The sequence below is a fragment of the Anas platyrhynchos genome, chromosome 13 (assembly GCF_047663525.1).
Source record: "Anas platyrhynchos isolate ZD024472 breed Pekin duck chromosome 13, IASCAAS_PekinDuck_T2T, whole genome shotgun sequence".
Classification (NCBI taxonomy): domain Eukaryota; kingdom Metazoa; phylum Chordata; class Aves; order Anseriformes; family Anatidae; genus Anas; species Anas platyrhynchos.
This window is the reverse complement of record NC_092599.1, coordinates 12,093,785-12,117,298: the sequence shown is the minus strand read 5'-3', so window position 1 is coordinate 12,117,298 and position 23,514 is coordinate 12,093,785. Positions and strand designations below refer to the sequence as shown.

The 23,514-nt window shown below is 48.8% G+C and overlaps 1 long non-coding RNA gene across 2 annotated transcripts; it reads right to left on the bottom strand.

Annotated features, from left to right (window-relative positions):
- Window positions 1-13,950: 13,950 nt before the first annotated feature.
- On the bottom strand, window positions 13,951-23,019 carry LOC140003592 (uncharacterized). 2 transcript variants are annotated; one of them, XR_011812498.1, is made up of 3 exons: window positions 22,886-23,019; window positions 18,213-18,375; window positions 13,951-14,685 (listed from the first exon to the last, which is right to left on the bottom strand). It is a non-coding gene; the product is annotated as an uncharacterized lncRNA (long non-coding RNA). The 2 variants fall into 2 exon arrangements; XR_011812497.1 differs by having other exon boundaries at window positions 18,213-18,372.
- Between the last annotated feature and the right edge of the window lie 495 nt (window positions 23,020-23,514).

Genomic DNA, 23,514 nt, shown 5'->3' with positions numbered 1-23,514 from the left:
ACTTACTGTAACCCCTGGTCTCAGCTACCCCTCGGTCCTTCCATTTTGAGGATTGCAGCAGCCCTGTCCTGACTCCCTAGGAAGAAAGAGTGGGTGTGCAGGCTAAAGGAGGTTAGGGAGCTCCAACCACAACCTTGGCCTGGATGACCGGGGAATGAGGTTTGTGACTTGCCCAGCAGAGCCTGTCTGCCTGCAGTCCACACATAGCACGGAGTGGCCTTTCTTCTGCTGACCTTGTGCTCACAAGAATTGAGACAATACCAGTGGGGATCTCCAGTGCATTTCCTTCTTCTGTGCTTTCTGAAGTGACACGGGACATAACTCTGCTGGCCTGGGAGGTACAGAGTCCTGAGCTGTACACCTGCTTATCCAGGTGGGTCAGTGCACTCTGCTAAGGCAGGATTTACCACCCCTGCAGAGGGTAGTGGCAATGGGGTAAAGAATGAAAGCTTGAGGTTGGGTACGTGCAGCAGCCAAAATAAGCAGCTGTGACTGCAAACCATGCCACAGGCACGTTCACAAAGAATGCACCAACACTGCGGGCCAGAGGTTTGTCCAAATGAAGGAACATCTCTCACTGCATTCTGTCCAGGCACAAGCTCCTTGAATTTCCTCACCTTGGTGAGATCCCTTCGGTCAGTGTCATTCCAGCTGCAGCAAAGCTGTCCGTGAGGGACCCACATCTGCTTGGCAAATGTCCTGCAACCTCGAAAGAGTTAACCGTGAGCTCCTGACTCAATGCACAGGAATGCAGCCACCTCAGGTGAAGTCTCACCGGGGCCAGCCTTGAACACTGCCTTCATGGGAGCCTGCACAACTCTGAACTCAACAGCAACTGCACTCTGTTGTGTAAGGACTGACAGGAATGGAGATTGTACCAGTGTGCTAGAGAGGCTCCCATTTTAAGTCTCCTTTTACTCTTTTTTTTTAACGTTGTGTTCTTCCTTGGTGCCTCATGGCAATTGTGTCCCTTTTGGCCTACGCGTGCTGCACCAGTTGGACATCTCTTCACTTGTACCCTCCTTCTTGATGCACTCTTAGCAGTGTCTCACTCCTGCATTTACATTCTTGCTGAATGTGCCTCTGTGGCTCACAAACCAGACATATTCCCTTACTTCTGCTGCATGACAGTGTGTAGAGGGCCTGGGGAGACTGGTCATTCTCTTTGTGGAACCATCAAGGTGGGCCACTCTGCTGCACAACCCAACCCTGCCTGAAATCACCGCCCTGCCTAGCGTTCCTGCAGGCTGCTTTCACTTTTAGCTGCAGTGCTGAACAAACCCAGCTCTTTCCTTCATGTATGTCTACGTATGTATTTATACACATACCTCCCACCACAGAAAGAGACCTATTTTGCAAGGTTTAATATGCTCCGAGTTCTGCTGTGGACTCTTCCTCTTTTGATGCAGCTGTGGTTTCAGGGCAGGCTTTGTGGCTTTGTGAGAGTCCTTGGATGCCTTGGGAAACGTTCTGCAAAAGCGGACTTTCTCTCCATGTGTTCTGCACTCCCGCCACCAGGTCCTGAAATCTCCATGCACAGGATTTCCCCTACTTAGATGAAGACCAAACCTACTTGCCTTTCAGGCAGAGTTTCTGATTGATACTATTTGTTTATGGAGGCAGTGTCAGGCAAAGAAATAGGAGTGCCAGCTGGACTCCCTCCTACACCATCAGCACCTCTACCTGAACCACAGCGCCAAGATGCTCTGAACAGGCCCTGGAAGCCCTGGGCTGATATAAGTTGCTTTGTTGCAGCTCTGGAAAGAGTTAAGACCTTACCCACTATACCTTAATGTCATCACCAGGAGAAGCAATACTACCTCCCCTGTAGAAATAAGGGAAAGCCTGCAAGCACCACATAACTGTGAAACCATCAGGGCTACATTCTGTCTCCTGCATGCTTGTCTTCATTACTCACAAGGGAAAGTAATTCAGGTTTAGGAGAGTTGAGGATGAACCTAACACACCTGGGTACCCCCTGCTGCTTTAGCGGCCCTAGCTCACAGTTTTGTGACAAGCTGGGTGCTTGACAGCAATAGCCCTTTGAAATGCCACATTTGGGTATCTGAGGGTTTGGAAAAGACTTGCTCTAGCACAAGGTAATTGTCAATATGCATGAAGACAAGCCTCCTGGTGTTGGCCAGGGACAAGAAGGGGACGGTGTAGGGGAAAAAATACTATAAGCACAGCACAAGGCATGCCCATCAAAACCAGGCAAACAGCAGTTTAGTCCTATAGAACTAGAGCAGTCCTGAGGTGGCTCTGACAGAGGGAAAAAAGAAAAAGCACATAAATGTTTCACCTACACCCTACTACCTCCCTAAGCAACAGAAACTTCTCACAACACACACACAAAAACAAAACACCGCAGTTGTCCACCCTTGCCTATTTGTATGGGAAGCGGGAGCCTCAGAGCCTGGACATGGAGCTGGCAGGCAGCATAAGGAAGGAGAGGGAGGCGAGATATGTGGCTGAGGAATTTGCAGCCTTCGAGTTCCCTTTCTCCCACCTCCTCCTCTCGCAGGAAATGAAAGAAACCTCTTTTGTGGAAGGAGGGTGGTAGGTGTGCAGGCGTGTGCGTGTGCTGGGGAGCAGCCTGGCCTTGTGGGCTCCTTCCAGCATGGGAGCATGCGTGCAGGGGTGTTTGCACACACGTGTGCACAGTTATGCTGAAGTGCTCGGGGCCGGCCCAGGGCTGTTTCTCAGAAGTCTCCTCATGCGTGTCTGACAAGGTGGATCAGGCAACGGAAGCGGTGAAACCACCACCATGCCCAGGCCCCAAATGACTGCCTTTTCTCTTTTTTCTTTTTTTTTTTTTCTCCTCCCTGTAAAGCAGCCCCCCCAGTTCTTCCTCCTTTCCTCCCATGCCCTGCCCTGCTGAACCGCAGTGTCAGAGCAGCAGAACCTGAGGCTGGAGGAGAGCAAAGGGTGCTAATAACATAGGGGGCTGCTGCCAAGAGTGATGCTGGGGGCCAAGGCACAGACCATAAAATGGACTTAGCATAGGCAGGCAGCTGTTCCCTATCTCCTTTGGGACTTGCCTGACACCAGGGAGGGAGACCCTCAAGAAGAAGGGCAGCCACCCACTGCCCCTCATAAAACTCCGTTCTCCCTGCTGCCATCCTGCTGCCCAAGCAGCATGGCCTTTGCCTCCATGGAGGCTCAGACCAGGGGAAGATGTCAGGGAGGACAAAGGGAGCTGGTAGTGAGGTAAAAACGGTCAGTTTGTTTTTCCTTCTTCCCTCATCAAACCACAGTTAGCTGGTTGCCTGCTCTGGATGAGGCATGTCCTGCCATTTGGGACAAGTTCACCTGCAACTCTCTGCCAAGGGGTCTCTTTTATACCCCATTTCCACAAAAAGGGTGATAAAAGAAGGACTCTCCATCACCATTCCCAGCCACCAAATCGCACACAGCCTACCTGCATGGCTGGCAGCTGCTCCTCAGGGTGCCCACGCGGGGTTTGCAGAAGGGAAAGCACGGCTGCAGGCACTACTTCTGTTTATGGCTCTTTGTTAGCAGCAAAGCTTTCCTCTCACCATGCTCATTCCTGATGCAGGGGATAGGAGTGGGTCAAGCAGCAAGAGCATGGCCAAGGTCCTCTTCTTCTCCAGCCTAAAATGGTGGCTAGAGTAGGCTGCCTCAGGCCTGTGATGGCAGACAGGCCTCCACTGTCCCCTGTGCGCTCTCTCACCTCTCTGGCACCTTTCCCTGAGGTAAATACACTGGAACTGCACCATGTGCTGCAAATTTCCTCCTCCCACAGAGGAAGAAAAACTGGGATGTTATAAAGACCCAAACTCTACAGGCAGTTTTGGCACTGAGATTTGAGATCACCTTCCTTATAGAGCAGAGCCCACGTTCAGTCCTATTAATTTTGGGGCACTGCTGGGTCAAAAATAAACCTTACACAAAATAAAACGAGACGTAATTTTTACTTTCCACATTTCCTGTAGAACAAAAGGTGTTGGGTGAAAGAAGGGAACTGCTTGAGAATGTGGGAATCTCCAGAGTGAGAAGGACAAATTCAATATTGCAAAAGAATGGTGTAGTGCCAAAGGAAAAAGGCGAATACATTGAGAGGAATTAAGAAATAGAGCAAGTAATGTGCCACATGAGACCGTCCTGAAATCTATCTGGGTGTATGGAAGATGGGATTCTTACACGGCGCAAAAACTAAAGTGAGAGAGAAAAAGAAGAGTAAATAAAGAAGAAACATGCAAGAAATAAGAGTGTGCAAAGCCCACTCAGAGATCTAAGGATTAAAAAGAAAACCTTTAGTAGAAATGGAAAACAGGGAGGCAACCAAACAAGAATATTCAGTCAGTTAAGGCTTGCAGGGAAAAGATAAGGGCAGCAAAAATGCAGAATGAGTTAATTATAGCCAAAGGGATTAAGGAGAATAAGAGGCCTTTACAAATATATCAGGGGAAACAGAAACACTAGGTAGAAGGTGGGTCCGTTAATAATAGGTCAGAGTAGGGAAGGAAAATAATGAAACAAGGGGACAAATCATGCCAACAGCAGCATGGGCATCTTCCTGTTAGCAGCTGGCCAGAGACCTCCACGCCAGCGTGACAGGTCTCTGTTGGCCGAGGCAGGTTTCAGCGCAGAGACACCCCATCCACAAGAACACATCTCAGCTGGGTGTGGAAATCTGCCACGAACCTCCCCACGCAGCACCTGACACCTTCCCGGCAGAAATCAATGTGAATATTTTCAGTGATTTAATTGCCTCAGCTAAGCTAGGCTGATACAGTAAAACAGCGGGGGATGATGGAAGGAAGAGAAACTGCCTGGCTTTTTGTGGTGTAGGAGGCTGGAGGCAGCACTTGCACCAAGGTTAGGCTGCGTACATGGTGCAGTGGCCCTGCTAAAACACACCAGTGGATGATAGATAGTCTGACCAGCTAACTACGGCCTTTTCATTGACTCTTGTGGCCTTAGCTAGGTTATTTCCTCTTTGTCTGCCATGGTCAACACTCCCCCACTCCCCCCAAAGACACAGAGTAACACCCAACAAATCCCTTGGGGCTGGAAGCAGGGATCGGCATGCATTAGGAGTCTGTAAAACTTGCATTTCACTGACTCCTGAGCCAAATTCTAACCTTTTAAGAAAGTTTGCGCAAGGGTTGTAAGTATTTCAGATATGCACACATTCCTGCCATCGGGATTTTGGCTTTCTACCACTCCAGAAATAAAAGTTTGGCTCCAAATCCCAGGTTTCCCTCTCAGTTCCTATACAAACAGGAGGCTCAGTTAGGAAAACTACAGAGTAATTATGTTTTCTCAAAGTCAAAAAAAAAAAAAAAAAAAAAAAAAGCCGTCAGAAGAGATAGAAACTATTTCGCCCTGCTCTTTCGCAGGGGGAACTCCATCAGTCTCCTGCCTGCCTGCCTGTGGGCACGCTTTGCATACTGGAGGCTTTCCTGGAACCAGACCCCTCAGGCACCCTCCAGCCCCCATCTGCCAGGGAGTCACGCAGGGAAACAAAGGGCCAGCGCCTTTGTGGCAGGAGACAAGGTGCCAACCTGCCTGTCTCTGTTTACCAAAGGGAGGGATGTTAGCTGGGTGCGAATGGGGGGCTGGGACCATCGCTGGGCGGGGGCCATTTGTCCTCCATTCCCGGCTCTCAGGCGCTTTCCCCTCCCTTCCGCCACTTGGGCTGTCTCCCTCTGATTTTTGAGCCTTGGTTTTTTGAAATGCTTTAGGTACTTAGTTAGCAGGCTGTTGACTAGAGAATAAAAAATTTTTACATTTTAAAATAAGGCTCTGTTTCTGCAAGGGAACGCAAGGAACAGCCTTAATGCCCAAATTCCTGTGCGCTGACTCCCTACAAGCTCTATCCACCACAGATACAGGGTGCTTTGGCCCATGGATCACCCCGTGGTAAGGTAGATGCACATACACAACCCGTACCTTGTCCTTTACTCAGTGCCTGTCTTTTCCTGCCTCCCTACCACGTCTCCTGCAGAGAGCAGGCAGTGAGGAGATGCTCAGTGCCAAGCCCTAGGACAGGCCTGGCAGTTAGCTCAGTAACTGAGCCATGCCAACAAACACTGCTTAGGGGATGACGGCTGGCAACTCTCAGTTTGCACCAGCATGATTTCCTCCCAAGATGTATCCCTGCATGGCGCTGAACAGCAGCGTGTCCCGTCACACACACGCATTTGTACACTTAAATGGACAAACCCAGCCAGCTCAGCATCTGTAGGATGGATACTGACCCTGGAGATACCTTCTGCATTCACCCTACTTACCTTGAAGTCCCCACAAATGACAAAAACACCCCCACCCACCCCTCATTTTACCTGTGTTGCGTATTTCAGGGTGAAGTCAGTGCTCTCCATCTCCCTGCTGCCTCCTTACACTTTCAGCCTAAGTATGTAAAACTGCACAAGGGGAGGTTAAAATAACGGCAGGGCCATACTAAAAGAAAGGGAATATATTGACCTTTATAGGTCTTCCCTTTCCACCACTGGTGCTTTTACTAGCATGATCTCTATTGGGTGTTAATGTTAGCGGGACTCTCCAGGGAGATGCCAAGCAGGAAATCAGAGGAAGTATAATAAATACAAATCTATGCCTTCATTTGGTATTGCACCCTGAAGCTGAGGAATGACACACAGCTGATGTAGGCAAGTATACACATTCCCCAATTTTTTGTTCAGGGTAAGGTTTGCTGGCTCCCAGTCTGTTCCTGCCCTGTACAGAGCCTTGCTGCAGCTGACCTAATCCCCTTTATTCCTCTCCTCCTTCTGAGCACACCTCCTATCTCTCCCAGCTGCACAGGAACCAGTTTGTAAAACCCAGCCAGCAGGAGAGGTGTTGTCACAGGGAGGGAAAAGGAGAGGGAACCCAAGCCAAGAAGCATCAGCACCAAAAGAAGCAGCCGTGGCGGAAGGCAGCACTTTGAATGATCTCATGAATCAGCCATGACATTATCTGCAGAGAAATGCCTGGGAAGGGGTTTCCCATGTCCTACCCTGACCTGGAAGGTTGACTCCACAGGGGCCTGAAGGGCATTTTGATTGCCAAAGACAAAGGCTAAATCAGGAGGAAATGATATTTTATTTAACCTCTGCGTCGGGGTGGGGGCTTGAGGGGAGGGCAGAGGGGCGGTGACAGAGGCATGGGGATAATGCTGGGGGACTCACAACAGATAATTCCCTAACATATGGGCTTTCACTGAAGCACATGTCCCACTGAAAAGCCAATTTTCCTCCACATGCTGTCAGTTGCTGCTGGGGAAGCCTGCTCCGTCAGGGCTGTGCTCTGCCATACAGCGCACCGGTTGGTGCCAATATGGAATTTCCTTTCGGGAAAGGGCGACAATAATTGTCTCTCCTATTTACTCAGCGCTTTCCAGACAATGTACCAGAGGCTGGAGCCTTTATACAAGCAAAGCTCCCAGGGACACCCTGACTTGGCTTCAATGTCAGCTGGGGCTCCGAGTGCTGGTGTGGGATCAGGCTGTGGGACTGCAGACCTGTTGGGGCAGGGACCCAGCCCTCCCAAAGGTGCCCCATTCCCAAAGTGCAGAAGAAACCAACATCAAAAGTGCTCAGAAATGGTGGGGTGGGGTGGGCTTACCTCCTATTTACAAGGCATTAGAGCTACAAAAGCTTTAAATATTTCCCTGATGTAACGTTCCCCTAGGAAGTTGCTGGAGATGTCCTCAGGACCTGTGTGATCTGCTGGGTGGAGAAGGGCTCTGTAGCCTGGAGGGATGGGAGCCAGGGCAGGGGAATGCAACAGTGCCTGGAGGGGAAGGTGGTGGGCTTTATGCAACAATGCCCTGGAGGAGAGGTGGGGGCCATTGCTGTGCAGTACAACCTGTGGTGCCAGCAAGGTGACACCGTGGTGGTGGAGCCCGCTCCAGTCTTCCCCTGATGAGCTGGAGAGCCCTGTTCCCAGTGCAGGGACGATAACGTGCATACCTGAACATCGCAGTTCTGTGGAGCTCAGCCTTCCCACCACTGGGGCTTTCTCCATTTCAGCCAACCCAGAGTTGCAAGGAGGGTGGATCCGAGAACCAGAGGTGTTAGAAATGGCGAAGACCTTCGCTCCAGATTATTTTCTTGTAGTTCATCAGATCAAGTAGGCATACAATGGCATTTTATCCCTTTTGAAGGTGGTTTCCATACCTCTTGTGCAGCCAGGAACAGGTTGTGTTTTGCCAGATTTATTTTCACCATTATGTAGAAAATAGCCATGGATATCAATATGAATTTATACCAGTGCTAGGGACTTAAAAGAGACACCCCCTCCCATCTTCCCACAGTACCAAAATATCACACGTCAAAGATCCTCGCGCTGAGAGCTGAATTCCCCCCTCATGTAAAGTTCAAGGCCTGAGGCTTGTTCCAAGCGTTTCTATTTCAGACGCTTGGTCTTTGACCAAATCATCACATTTCAGGCCTGTGCCGAAGACCTGAGGACCATATTTGTTTGCATTCCCCTTGCACTCAGGGGCCCAACCACAGCCCCCTGTGCTAGGAGTTTTACAAAGGCAACACGAAACCGCAGCCCGTCCCGGGCATGTTCCCCCAGATACGTGGTTCCTTGGAGGTCCTGGGTAATGCAGGGCAGGTCAGGCGCACACCAGTTCTCCAGATTTGCCGTGCAGGGAACCCACAGCACAAGTTTATCTGTGGGGAGCATGACCCAAAGTGTCAAAACAGGGCCTTTTACATTTTCCACTGCCACCAAACCTGTTTGACTGAATTGCAGGTTAAAAAGGCATTGTGTCTGTAATTGTTGGGCTTTAGAGAGCATGTCTTTTCCTTTAATGAAATACCTTGCTCATTCCATTCGAAAAGGAACCAAAGACTTCTCAGGTTTATGATAAAGTTGTAAAAAATTTTATTTACCCCATATTTCCTGCTGGGTTATTTACGAGGCATTTTGTCAGCTCTCATAAAACTGCCTAGTAAAATATATTTTCTTACAAAAAAAATAAAATCATTTGTGCGGAACATCTTGAGAGCAGCGAGGACAGAGTTAATGGGATACACACACGTTCCGACCCTGGGAGAAAACAAAACAGAACGAAAGCCAGGCATTGTTGTGCTGTATTAGTTAATAATAGCTTTAGAGCTAAAATCCTGCTCCCACTGATGTTACTGGAAGTTGGTCCTTAATATAAAATAATCAGAGAACCAGCTGCCATGAAGTGCCGAGCCCCAAAATGAACCTGAAATGCACCAGAGCACCTAGAAAACACACTTCTCCTCTTGGGATTTCACAAGAAACACCAGCTCAAGACCTTTTTCTTTAAAATATGGTGGCTTAGATTTATGTAACTCGGGGACGGATTGAAATTGCTACTCAGAACTCGAACCCAAGATCAGCTGATTGTTAATACAATCATTTTTACCTAGATAAGCTTCAAGATGCAAGTAACGAAGCTCCTTGACACAAACCTGGACACAATCCCATTGTGGTAGCTGCTGTCAAACAAACAGCCGAGGCAGGGGAGTAGCACAACCCACCCGCACCAGGCACAGCTGGGGTAGATTTGCCTCTCTCGGAGCACAGCTTTTTGGTTGTGTCACATGTTTGCATCTACTCGGTTCTCCATGGGCTGAACTCCTGCATTTTCTATTCCCCAGTGGTGTTGACGTTCCCCAGTCCCAGTGGGAACCCTGACATGCTACGTCTGTGGCTCTGCATTACCCCTAGCACCCTCGTTTCAAGCATCACAGCTTCAGCCCAGCCACACTTACCGCTTGCAGATAGGTTGGGCACAGGTAAATCTTCCTTGCTGTGTGACCAGCACGGCCCGGCTCACACAGGAGCACCGCAATGGTATTCTAGCTGGAAGGCTAGGATTTTATTTAGGTGTATAAAGGAAGCAAAAAAACAGTTAATAAGACATAAGAAAAGAGCCAGGGAGGGTTGCTTTTAAAACAGCAGCAGCTAGATGCTGGGAAGTGGTCGGAGGGCTTTAGTTCGGTGCCTGCACAGCACTTAGCACAACACAACCTCTGTACAGCCGAGCTCCTTGCTCCCGCTGCTGTGCAGAAGTAAAGGAGCCACAGCAGAGTACGGGAAACAGGCAAGGAGCCAGGTTTGGAAAGGTATTTAAGTGTATAAAGGCGCAGGGGGATATTTATTTACGGATGCTGGTCGAGGTCCTGTTTCCTGTGGGAGCCAAAGGGCATTAGGCTCACAGCTCCAGCGCGTTATTGGTGCCACCAGGTGCTGTCTGCGTCTTTAGGCAGGGCTGCTTTACCACTCCTCTCAACAAGGCTTGCTTTTAAAAGCCACTTGTACTGTGGGGTTGCTCTGCTGTGTGTCCATCTGCACAATGCCTCTCACACTGCAGGGTCAGAAGGGGAAGGGGAAAGCTTCCTGATGACCTGAGCAGGGTGGCTCCTTGTGGAAGCACAGAGCACGTTTGTAACACGGGGTGTACCACACCTGAGCGTTAATGGACAACTCAAACTGGCTGTGGTTTAAACCCAACTGGACCAAAGCTCCTCCTCCAGCTCAGCCCTGTCGGAAATGCCTGAATACAACAAAAAATGAGCTCCACGACTACCATGTTCTGCCTAGGCTAAACTAAGGCCATTACAATAACCCAGCAAGCACATTCGAGACAGGCTCACCTGGAGTATTTGTCAGCTGTCAACAAAACGCAGAGGTGCTCCGATTCAGGGCAGCCTGGAGAGGAGAGATGTGTCTGAAGGCTCTCTGGGTGCGACTGAGCATTGAGGAGGTAGAGATGGAGAAGGAAAGCCATTTCTATTCCAGATATCAAACAAGCTCTCAGGGAAATTCCTTCTACAGCTTAGTTCATTTAAAAAGAAAACACCTTTGCCTCCCAGCTTTCAGGAGGTTTTGGCATCCCTTTACAACCAGCACAGTCAGCCGTTCCAGAGTCAACAGCTTTGGTCAATGACTGACAAGGAAGGGCTGCTTTGCCTCAGCGCACCAGGGAGAAACCAGCAGACATGTGGCAGACGCCTTGTTTGCACTGGTGGGAATAATGCTTTCGACTCAGCTTACGAAAGGTGAGCTGGCAGGATGTTAGCATACTGCACGCTCTGACAAACCCCTGGCGATGAGAGAGCCGCTGGCCTCCAGAGAGATCCGGCCCAGGGGAAGGTTCCCCCCTGGCCCACCAGACCGCTGCCACCAGCGGGGTGAATTCCAAAATTAAAACTACAAAATGCATCTCCTGTGCTCCAGGCAGGCATCAGAACGCATGGCGATTAAGCTCGAAAGCTGGAACGGGGGTCGTCCTTTGGAGATGAAACGTAAGTGGAGGCAGATAGCAGGGATGTGCAATAGCCCACGCAGACATCTCTGAAAAGCTGCCATTGACCGGGGTCTTTGTCAAATGTCTCTGGTCATACAAGCAGACACGAGGCTTAGAGCTGCCTTTTTTTTTTTTTTTTTCCCCTCTTCTTTTCAACAGGCTGTGTTATTTCTCTTCCCTGCTGCCAACTGGCATCGGTGACCGATTTATTTGCACCAAAGACAAAGATATGGGTTGTCAGAAGCCAAGCAGGACCCTCATCAAGGGCACTCTCTGGAGCTATTTAATAAAGTTTAGAGAAGCATCCAGGCTTTTCCACCGTAGTAGGAGAAGATGAAATTCTTTAATTGTTTGTGTTTGAGTGAAACTCATATAAAAAGAGGATTTGGGATTCTGGGGAAGCTTTAGAGCTGAGTCTGACCTTAAGCTGTGTTTCTGCACGGCATCGCATGCTCTCACACTGTGCTCCCAGCGCCCACCCCAGGAACAGTCCTCACATCCCCTAAGACATCACGTCTTAGGCACATGGTAATCCCATAGGAAGAACAAGATCTCTTGGGGCCTGTTCTCCAGCTTTGCACAAGTCACAGAATTTGAATCCCTGACACTTCTGCTCTTGTGTTCTCCCCCAGCCGTGATTTGAGCAGACATGCAACATTTAACCTGTTCTTTTCTCACTGTACTCCACACACTCTTTATCAGAGTACTCAGACTTTTCCAGCGAGCAGTGAAAGGAATAGACAAATCAGGTTTAGCATGTGGATTTGGCTTTGAATGACAGAAACCTCACAGGACAAGCAATTCTCATCATTTGGTCCTCATTCCGGGTTGAAGTTCTGTCAGCCTGGCTCCTCTCTGATAAGTTGGCTGGTATTTGGACCTGAACAATGTCCAACCTGTGTGAGATTCAACCTGAATTCAGAGCTAATAGTGACAACAAGAGATCCAGGAATACAAGCAGAGCAGCCAACAGCCCAGACGCATACTGAAGATGACAGGTGAAGCATCTAAATGTGGATTCCCTAAACCACAGATAACCTCACGAATACTGCAGTCAGTCAGCGTGGCATCTCTCCATCTCGATAAAAAGAACCCGATTTTATTTTAGTTGATAGATAAGGGGAGCACTGGAGGCTGTTTTGATTTTTTTTAGATCTTGAAAACTCTTCCTGGGTAGGAACTCTGCCTTCCACCCTTCTTCACCTCACATTCCCAAGTTGCTCACACAGATGATGAGGCACATTTCCCTTTCAGCCTCCCTGAGTCTTACTGCCATTCTAGGTAACAAGAACTTTGAGCAGAAAACCTTGTCAAAGCTGTGGCACGCGCACAGGCTTGAAGGTGAAACATAGAACAATTTCTTTGGCTCAGAAGATGCCAAGATGCATGGCCACAAACACCATCTGGCACAGAGGAACTCTTACTGACAAGGAGACCGTGCAACCAAACTGACAACAGAGAAAGAAAAAAGCATGACACGACTGATCTTTTCCCAACACGATCCCATTTCTACCTACTATATCTCTATGAGGAACACAATTAGAGACTGTGACACTTCAGGACGGGAAGAAAACAACTGAAAGAATACAACAGAGATCTATAAATGCTGAGTGACGCTGCAAAGGTGAACCAGGAGCAACCATTTACTGCCTTTTCCAGCAGAGACAGGGAGTGGCTGGGGAAACAAGGAGGAGGAAGCGCTGGAGCAAACAGAAGACAGAAGCTGGGCAGCATATACCGCAGCCTGGCCCCGCTGAGTCTCTGTTTTGAAAAATAATCCTAACAAGGGCTACCAGCCCTGATGAGGCCCGCTTGAACAAGCACCAAATCTCTGCACGCTTGTCTGAAGTGCAGGTCCGGTTGGTGACAGGGCACCTTTGTGAGAGGTTCCCTCGGCTGTAAGAAAGATGGATGCTTTCAATCAACACTAAAAAAATATTTTTAGCCTTTTTGTTTCCTAGACATGACATACAAGTGGGTTTTGAGACTTTCACATTCTGGCAATCCTGGATGGCTGCAGTAAGCATGGCATAGGCTGGTTCAAGTTCTCATGCCACAATCCTGATTTTACAGCTAGTCATCATATGGCTTTACAAAGACCTTCTAAGGGCTTGGCACATGGAGGCCTTCAAACCAGCAACATCTAGGGGTCAGTGGTCTAAATTTGGCGCAATCTATCAACCTCTAGATGAGAAGAACTGGCTTGGCCTTCTAGTGTCTCAGTAGGATGGGATCAGACCTAATACCACAGAAGTTTCGGGGTGCCCAGGTATTGATTGTGCATATTTGAGTCAGGCTGAGCTGATTAACCCTCAGCTTTTCTGGGCAAGTTGGCAGAAGGCAGAACTATCTGCAAACTGAGAAATGCAAACAAGGAGGAATAAAGTTCAATTTTGCATTATGAAAGAAAATGCAAATCTTTTTTTTTTTTTTAAAAAAAAACTTCAGTGCCAGTCTTCTCTCTCTGATTTCTACACCTTCTGGCACAGGAATTAAACCAGTCTAATCTCAGTAACTGGCTAAGGAATGCTCAGGCTTTCTGAAGTCCCAGCCCACTTGGTTAGCTGTGTTTCTGAGACAGAGAAACAGCAATCTTTCTACTTGTAACATCAATAACACCAGTTATTCTCCCAAAGAATTATTATCAACAATTCCTTTGCTATATTTACAAAGAAGCAGGGCTATTCTTAGAGAAAACACTAAAAAAGCCATTTTATTTAGCTTTCTTGGCAGTTATACAAAAATGTAAGGAATGTAGTCAGTTAAAAACATCAAATCCCCAGCACGAGCCTATAAGAGCTTCCCTAATGCATATTTACAGTATAGAAAGCAAGCACTTTCCTGTTTTGTAGAACAAACAGGGAACCTTCTCTTTACCTCATAGCTGTTCCTGAAGACCAAACATTAAAGTTTGACACAGAATGCTGCTTTTAATGGTGCAGACTGTAAACTTTTAATGCCTAGAAAATGGGACTTTATACTACAGCCTTCTTTTCCTAAAAAGGAATCGGAGGCGAATTTTACTGCTGGTTTTAGGAAAGTTCTGAATTGGCAGCCCAGGGTATCCGAATACTCCTTCAGCCACAGCTTGGTGTGCCATGGCAGCGTTCACTTCTTCTGTGCTGCTCCTCGCCCCGAAAAGGACGTGCAGCCCTGGGAGGGGGAGCTGCTTGGGTCCCACTGTGCTGCTGGTGGGACTGGGAAAAACACTGTGTTCCCATAGGGACCCGCTCAGTTCGGGGACGCTGGGGTTTGGGAGCACACGCAGGGGCCTCACTGCTGTTCCCATACATGTGGCAGCAGCTCAGGACTTTGCTCCAGCCTCTGAGGACCCTCGGAAAACTTCTCTTTCTTAGGGGCATTACTTACTGCACAGGAAGGAGCCTGTGTGGCTTGAGGTCACGGCTTTCCTGGTGACACTGAAAACAAACAAAAAAGACATGGGTTATTGCTCCAGGTTTTGAGGGGTGGTTAATGGGTTTTGCTCTTAGTGAAAATGGACGAGTGCTTCCAGAGTTACTTATTCTGTACAAAACCCCCAGTGGTTTCCAAATGGACATGACAATAGCTCCTTTAAAGTATAGTCTATTCCATTGGGAAATGAGGAAGCTCAGTCCTTTGGGATTTCATAAATCAACTGCTATAGTCTACATAGTGTGATAAAACAATCCTCCATCAACAGGGACACAGGTGTGCAGCTTCTTCCAATTCTTCAGCTATAAGCCATAAAACTCTATTTTTGGCTTCTCTACATCTGCCTGTGTTGGAGATTTCCAGAGCCAGCTTGAAATTAAAGATCTGGAAAGGCCCTAGATCCCATTCCCAACACTTCAAATGCTCTCAGGTGTCCGAGACCAGAGGGAGACTGAAATCCTTGTAAGTACCCTGCAGGGGAAGGGCCTGGGGAGCAGTCGCTCCTTGGGGCAGGCAGTGCAACCCCAAGCAGGATTTCCATGGGTTGTTGGGATTTGTGCCACAATTGTAGGTTTTCCTTTCTGTTTCAGAGCCATCAGAAACAAACAAGGCTTCATCCAGAGAAAACCAGGCAAGGAAACGACCACACTTGAAGAGAGAGAGAGAGGAGACGAGAGCCTGGGCCCAGCCTCTGGCTCCCATCCTCTGTCATGTAACAGTTTCATCATTGTGCAAAGTGTCAATAAGATACCAACAGGGTAAACAATTGTCAGACAGATTTTCACAGAGCCAGTTGACTGGACCATGGCTGCTTTGTACACAATGCCAATGCAGTGTCGTTTCTAATGGGGGAATTTATACAGTGTAATTATGTCAGAATTTGCTCCAGGCTACACACTGTTGCATTATAAACCTGGCCATTGCCGTGCGATTAGTCAGAGCCTTAAATAACACCGAAAGTAATTATATCAAGCAAGTAGTTGTCAAAAGCTGACGAAGAAAAGTGGCGAATTCCAGCGCTTGCCACATACGGCCCCTGAAGGAGGTTAGCTAATGACGATGGCCTGCGTTGCTGGGGGGTTTGGTACCCGAGGCCACGTCCCCATCAGCTGACTCACAAAGCGTTTAAGGACCCGCTCCGTTTGGCCCCTGTAATTACGGGGCAGAGAGGGCTTCTTTACGATAAGTCACGATAAGATTCGCCCCGACGATTGGATTTAGATGCAGGCGATTGAAATGCAAAGAGCAGGGAGGCTGCCTCCCCCCACCCCGGCAGCACGGGGCCAAAGGGGCTTTGCATCAAAGAGACGTCCCTGGTGCCTGTGGGCCTAGGTGGGCCATGGGAAGCCCCTCAACAGTGGCCTGGGGGCTATGGGCTCCTCTGGCAGCAGTGAGAGCCCCTTCTGCTGCTCCAGCTCTGCATGAAGATGCTGCCACATTGCCAGTGCCCTGTAAAAGTGAGAGCTCTGTCCAGGAGGGGCAGAAGAAGGAGCAGAAGCTATCACTGGATTAAGGGCAAGCAGATAGCGGCGTTATGCGATCCTTTCATTTTGCACTTCCCATCAGAGGAGCCCTAATCAGCTGGCATCCTTACATCCCCATTTCCCAGAGAGAAAATATAAATCCTGTGCTTTCCAAGTCATGCTGAGCTTCAGCCCTGTGAGGGGGACAAAGCTGGCTGATATCTCCCTCGCTCTGGCCCTCATCCCTTAGGGCTGTTACAAACTATTGGAGTTCGTAGCAGCTCTCCTGAGGGCTGCTACAATGGCTGGGAATTGCTGTCCTGCAGCATCGTTTGGCCTCGCTCCGTCCTGCCTTGCTCTCAGTCACACAGGGTGTTCCCCCTTTGCTTTACCTTCTCTTTCCAGTAAGTGCTGTCAGACCCGGAGCAATGCACAGAGGCTCTGTCCCTCAAGAGCTCGTGGCATCCGAGGCATCTGAGATGTTGCAGCCAAATCACAGCCTGAAACACTGCTATTGCTCGTGCCTTACAGCATCCGAGGCTGAGACGCTCACACAACTGTACAGACACACTTTTAGAAATGGAGTGGAAAATTCATGAGAAATCCCCTCTACTTCTGCTTCTACCTGGCCTGAAAAGCTACGCAGACCAGCAGCTACTTGTGGTATCCTGGTATTTCTGCTTTTGTCTGGGATGGGAATTAAACCAGGCACTAGATTGACAATAGAAATAACAGAATGGTGGAAGATTAGCCAAATCTTTTCAAATCTCAGAAAAAAAAAATAAATCTCCCATTGGTTTTATGAGCAGACATTGAGAATAGTTTTAATTTGCTCCTGACTGATTCCCTGTGCCCCTTCCTTCGACCTAGCGAGATGGTGACTGAAGCCCTAGGCTGTGCCTCCTGTTTTGGCTGTAGCCGAGCTCTGTGAAGAGGTGCAAGGGGCTTGTCCACATCTGCTGATCATGGCTCCCATCCAGAGGTTGCCATGTCTACTTATCTGCCAGCATAACTATTTGTGTCATCACTTCCCCAGCTCCATCAAAGTAGTCCTGCTTAGAGAAGACCTGAATTAAATGAGCTTTAAAATACAGAACCCCATGGGTCTTTGCTGGGATAGGACTAAGCGGAGAACTGTTGTTAAACAGCATGTTCAGGTCAACACCTTGAGCAAGAACCAGGACAAATATATAATTTATATATATATGTGTATATATATATGTGTATATATATATATATCAACATTAACAAACTTTCCTCCAAGGTCTCTCTTTCCACTCCATTTCTCACCTGACTGTGCAGAGAATTGCCTCAATGAGTGGAGCTGGCATAAAGCTAACCCAACCAGAAATACCTTTTAAAATTTTATTTCTTTTTGCTGCTGAGCATCCTGAGCAGGCTCTGAGCAGGGTCCAGTTAGCCGCAGCCCAATTACATTATTATAACAAGGTGTGTCTTTCTAGGTCTTAGTCTCAAAATCTGCATTGCCAAGCTGCTCTGAAAATAAAAGATGCTGTGGGCAACAGAGCAGGAATTGAACAGAGGTAAATTTGAGTTTCAAATGAGAGAGAGAAGGGGGTGGGGTGAAGAATGAAGGGTGGTGAGAAAAGAGATGCCTTTTTTTGAACAATGCACCAGTGTTTTATAGGACAGGATTTCTCCGGAGTTTCTTGAAGTCTGATAATTTTACATCCACTTCTGGATGTTAATTCCTGGTCATTTTAGCTCATGTCATCAACTGTTCTAATGGAGCCAACCCTGTAAAACTGCTCCTGTATTTATCAAATGTGCACTCACATATGTGCATACATTGCTTGTATCGACTGTGAAAAAGGAAGTCCAAACCAATACCCTGATAAAATTTTTCATCTGAGGTGCTTTGCCTCACTAAGCAGTATAAAAGAAGCAAATCTTAAGTGAAAAGTAAACCGATATGTGGCTGGCTGGCTTTGCTGTGATTTTCCTTCCGTGCCTCCATGGGCTGAAGCACCAGGACATTGACCTTGTTTTTTTCACCTAGCAAAACGGGTAAACCTGAGCCGAGTGAGGCTTCCCACTGAGCTGCTTACCTGGATCTACCCCCCCAGCACTGCTGGATGCTGGGTGTGGGATACCTGTGTCCCAAATTGTGCTGCTGGGCTGTGCCTTTTGGTGGCCTTCAGGCTAGTCCAGTCCTTCTGAGACAGCTCAGGCAGGATTTCTGGGCTCTCCCCACTTCTTCCAGCTCCCCTGCTTGAAGGAGAAAGAGAAGTAACTTTGCTTATGTCTCCAAGCTTCTAATAATAGTTGCAGAAGTCGCTGTGCTACAACAGTCCAAGGCAAGGCAAAACCCTGCTGCACAGGTCCTTGTGCTGGCAGGAGCAAGCAGAACAAAAGATAAGCCATAAACGTGCACATACGTAGGTGACCCACATCGCAGCCTGATGTGCCTCTTCCAAACAAGCCAGGTGGTGGTGACCACGGCTCCCAGATGCAAGGAGGTTGGTGTGGTCAGGATCTCTGGACCTAATGCTTTTGGTCCAGCGATTGACCCAAAGACTTGACCCACAGACTGTACCCAACCCTGCAGGGCTCTCTTCTCTGAACCAAGTCCCTCTGGTTCCTCCAGCGGCATATGGCCCTGCTGTCACAGCTCTGCAGGGCAGCAAGCAAGGCCAACCAGACTCTGGCTCCAGGAGGTCCCAAATTATTTTGGCTCCTTTGCTATGGAGTTCGAGGGAAGAGTTTCCAGCAAAGCAGAAGCATCAATTGATGCCAAGTGGGGACTTTGGGACCTTAATCCTCAGAGAGCCCATCATGGAGCTGTGAAGCCACAGAGAAGATGGATTCAGCTAAATACAGAAAGAAGGATACAGCTTCCCTTTTACTTGCCCTTCTTCAGCCATCTCTCACCTCTGCAACACTAAATCTCTTGTATTACAGAGATGCCCATGATTTTGGGGAGGAAAACTTGTTAGCCCAGCAAAACCAGCACTGGCAAATTAGGTGGAATAGGTTTTTAAGTGGAAAACTGAGGGGCAAAAGGCCAGGTCTGCAGGTACAGGTGCATTCCTGCTCCCTCCTGTGCCTAGCAGCAATGCTCTAGGGGGGATCCCACATGTGCCCAGCTCCAGTCCTGCAGCAAAACCTGAGTCAGCTGCTGGGCTTGGAAGGATGCAGGGACCTGGGAATTGGCAGCAAGCATCCTCGTGGGGACAGCGTGCCAGTGAGGGGACAGAGCTGGCCTGCAGTACAAGAAAAAATAATTGTAGAAAAATAATTACCTTCTCCCCTACTCAGATGACCTAACAAGTCCATTGAAGTGCCTTTGCCCTCTCTCTTGAGATATTCCAAAATCCCATTTGTGTTTTTGAGTGTTAAAAAAAAGAAAATCAAATCATCATCTGCAATAAACAAGACATGAAGCTGAAACTGGGGCGGTCGGGCAGGATGAGCAGAAGGGATGCGCCGAGAGGAGGAGGAGAGCAAGGAAAAGGTGCACTGGAGGAAAAGGAGGAAAGATCAATGGATGGAGAAAAGATCAATGGATGGAGAAGGCTGTGGCACGGCATCGAAACCCTTGCAGCCACCACGTCCTGGGAACCGCAGCCAGCACGGCTTGCTGCCGGCCCCCAGCCTGGTCCAACTGCAACAACATCTGTTACACTTGAGCTCTGCTCGGTTAGTGGCATGTTTGTTTAATTGTGGGCCCGGTTTGTTATTTTGCTTCCCATTAGGAAGCTGAAGAAAGAGGGGGAGGGTGTTTTCATTCTGGGGAGCGTTTCGCCGGGACAATGAGGTTTTTTTCCATGGCCTGGGTAGTCAGAACTAGCTGTACTGCTCCTCCGACAGGGCAGACGCCTCCGAGGCCCATTGTTCAACCTGATGCATTAAGGGCTCACACTTGTAATTTTGGCGCTGATCCCCTTCTCCCATTGTGTGAGCAGAATGGGCTGAAAAAGGAGAGTCTGTCCTCTTTATCTGGCTGCAAGGAAAGGAGGCAGCGGCTCCCCTGCCCGCCAAGGCTCTGGCTCTGCTCTGGCAGCTGGGAGGGATGGGGGGATGGCTTTGTAAGCGTCCCTGGTCACTCCCAGGAATGTCACCCAACTTCCACTCTGCTGGAGCTCCTTGGCCTCCCACCAGCTTCCCCAAATTCATCACTGAGTATTCTGGAAAAAATATGTTTTGTTTTTTTTTTTTAATATAAAAAAAGGGCATTGTTGAAAGAGTTTTTTAGACTGACGGCCTTGAGACTCAATGGCTTCTGCTCCTCCACACACAGCAGTAAGAGCATGAAGAAAAAAAAAGCCCATGCGGCTGTGCCCTACCAGTGAGGGTAACCCGGATCACACCAAGGCAGTGCTGTCAGAGGGCTTGCAAGGCACAGACATCCCCTTCCTAGAGACTACTATCCCAATATGATGGTTTGGTTCTGTCCAAGCCTCCAGGAAGGCTTTGGGGCTTGGAGGAATTGCTGGAAGATGCAGGTGTGCCCTGTTGTGCTTGCCCTGTTTGAAGGCAGGGCAGAGGCTCAGCTTGCAGAGTCAGCACTGAGCACAGACCTATAAAACAGTCTGGCACGGGGGATGCTGAGATCGAGGCAGCATGTCCTGGCAGCACTTGGGACAAAGAAGTGTCAGGAACAGGGATGGGTTGATAAGTCTGTGTACAGCACAGTTCTCATTCTCCATCACTGCTCAAAACTGGAGACCCTAAGCCTGACCACTGAACTCACAAGGAACATTTCAGATATCTGCCTAAAAACAAAATGAAAAACCTTTCCTTAAAACTATGGATGGATAAAAAAAATGAACCATTAAAAAAAAAAAAAGAACCAAAAATCAGAAGCTTAAATATAAACTTAGATTAGTAAACAGGCAATACAAACAAAGCCCTGACTCTACAAACATTTACATATGCAAGAATCCTGGGCACTCAGAGCTGGAGGGGAAGGATCGTGTGTCTGAACACACTCACGGAGACCAGCATCTTTTCCTTGCTGGAGCTGCACACAGGCTGAGCTGGTACAAATCTCCCCTCTGCAGGGCAGAAACACAGCCTTAGCTTTTGCTAGCCCATGCTCACTCAATTTTCTGTACAATGCAAGATGTAATTTGCTAACCCAGTCCATGGGTGCTGTCCGCATGGATGCTTTAAGCCACGGAAAGCAAACTTATTTGGGATCTGGTACTAAAAATGATTTCACACGGCAGCTCCTGGCTGCTTGGGCACCAGCTTCGATCTCAGCTGGTGACACGAAGACCGTTGGCACAGCAGCCCGTGGTCAGAGGTTTGACAGCACTGCAACTTAACTCGATTTTAAGGTCTGCATGGAGCGAATATTAAAGCGAGGTCTCCGTGCTGCAGGGCTGGCGGAGCTGGGAGGCTCGGTTACAGAACAACCGTCCATTAGCGCAGGAGGCAGTGCAGATGCTATCTGGCTGCGGTATTATCCCTCGCTGTTATAACTTCACTTTGGACAGTTAAGATCTTGATGACATTATGAGCGGGGCTAGGGGCAAGCTGTGGCCACAGCCGGATTAATAGCGCGCAGGGCCTGAGCCGGGACGCGCTGGTTCATTTGCTCGCCAGCAGAGCTGATTTTTTTTCCAGCTTTTCTCCCAGACTTTCCCATTTCTCCCTAGATCTGCACCAGAGTGACATGTTTGCAAACCAACGCCCCGAAACGAGGTGGATTTAAGCAGAATGGCCGAAGCCAAAGCACCACCAAAGCCAAGGCACCGGCGAGCCACATCCCGGCCTGGTGGGATGGCAGCAGAGGGGCGGGCGGTGTTTGCTTAAGCTGGGGCTGGTCTCACGTTTTCACAGTGATATGATAATTGCGTTTAGATAGCCCTGTCTCTCTCTGCTGGGCTTTTCACAGGGCTCTCCTGGCCCCCAGCAGGGCTCATTTAAAAGCGGCCCCGCTCTCAATGACACGCCGCAGTGTTTTCAAAAAGAAACAACCAGCAGCGGCTCTCTGGAAAAATAACAAAGGGACCCAATTACAAGCAAATGTGTTGAAGGGTCCCAGGGCCGTCTGTGGGCAAATTAGGGCCAATTAAAGGTCAAAATGATTTAAGGTATAAGGACAAGAGAGGGAAGAGAAACAATTGGTCAGATTCCTGCACAGAATAAGTGTCTGCTGCTGGGTTTGAATAGGTCTTAATGCCCAAACGATGGAGAAACTTCAGAGCTGGGACTGTGCGTGATGTTTAGAGCGGGCGGTTCATGCTTTCTGTTTCATTTGTGGCTGGGAAAGCGCTCGGGGTGCTCAGAGCCAGCAGCCTGCCCCTATTTACAGAGGGCACCTTGGAGGAGCCCTGGCACACGGCAGCCACGCGGCCTGGTGGCAGCAGCGAGGGGACACGTTTTTGTGTCACCCACAAGCTGCCCTGTGGGACATTTTGGGGACACACGCTGCCGAGCCTTTACACACGCCTTGCTGCAAAGGTGGCTCGAAGCATGGGAACGGCCATAACCCTGAGGTTGGGAGGCGGAGGGGAAATGCTCGACCACATCATTTTTTTTTTTTTTTTTTTTTTCGCAGTGTTAGAAGACTCTTTGGGCTGATGGTTTGGAAAATGTTTAAAAAGTCACACTTGGTTGAGGTGCACAGCCCTGGTGGGTGAAAACACCTTTCCCCTGCTGCACAGGCAACCAGGCATCCAGAGAGGCATTGCTCTCTGTTTGGGGGGAGCACAGTTTCCCACACTGAAACCTCAGTCCCTGTGCCCTCCTGGCCAAGACCACCTTCACCCACCTGTGGCAGCTGAAAGCTGGTCCAGAAATAGCCCAGCACGTGCGTCTGCAGAGCAGGCTGGGGATTTCACATGGAGTTTCCTTCCAAGATCAGTCCTTCCACCCGCAGCCAGCACAAACGCCCCAGCAATGTTGCAATGAAAACAGCATGATAAATACTTTCACCAGAGCTATTTAAAACCAGAGAACATGCTCGTCCTGCTGCTTTCTGTTGGATTTCAAATGAAGATTATGGAGGAGATGGTTTTCTCATTGTCATTTTTATCCAGAGACAAAGAAGCCTGGAGAAGGTCTGAACTTCTGACGGCTCCCCCCATCTCCCCCTGCTTCACCATGGGTGGTTTAACAGTCGGTGCTGGAGAGCCATGCTCAGAGAGCAAAAAGGCAAAGCAAGGGGCTCAGTGCCTGGCGTGGAGGGGAAGCAGGACCATGGCACACTGGGGTGGGCACTGTGGGGTTTGGGTGAACAAACCCATGCTGGTAGACCCAGGTCTCATGTCAGGATCATCCTCCCACCACCATCACATTTTAGTAATGGGCATAAATTTAAAGAAACCAAGCACTTTTTTTTTTTCTTTTTTCCCCTTTTCACACAAAGAACAGAGGGGCCATTTGAGAAAAAAAAAAAAA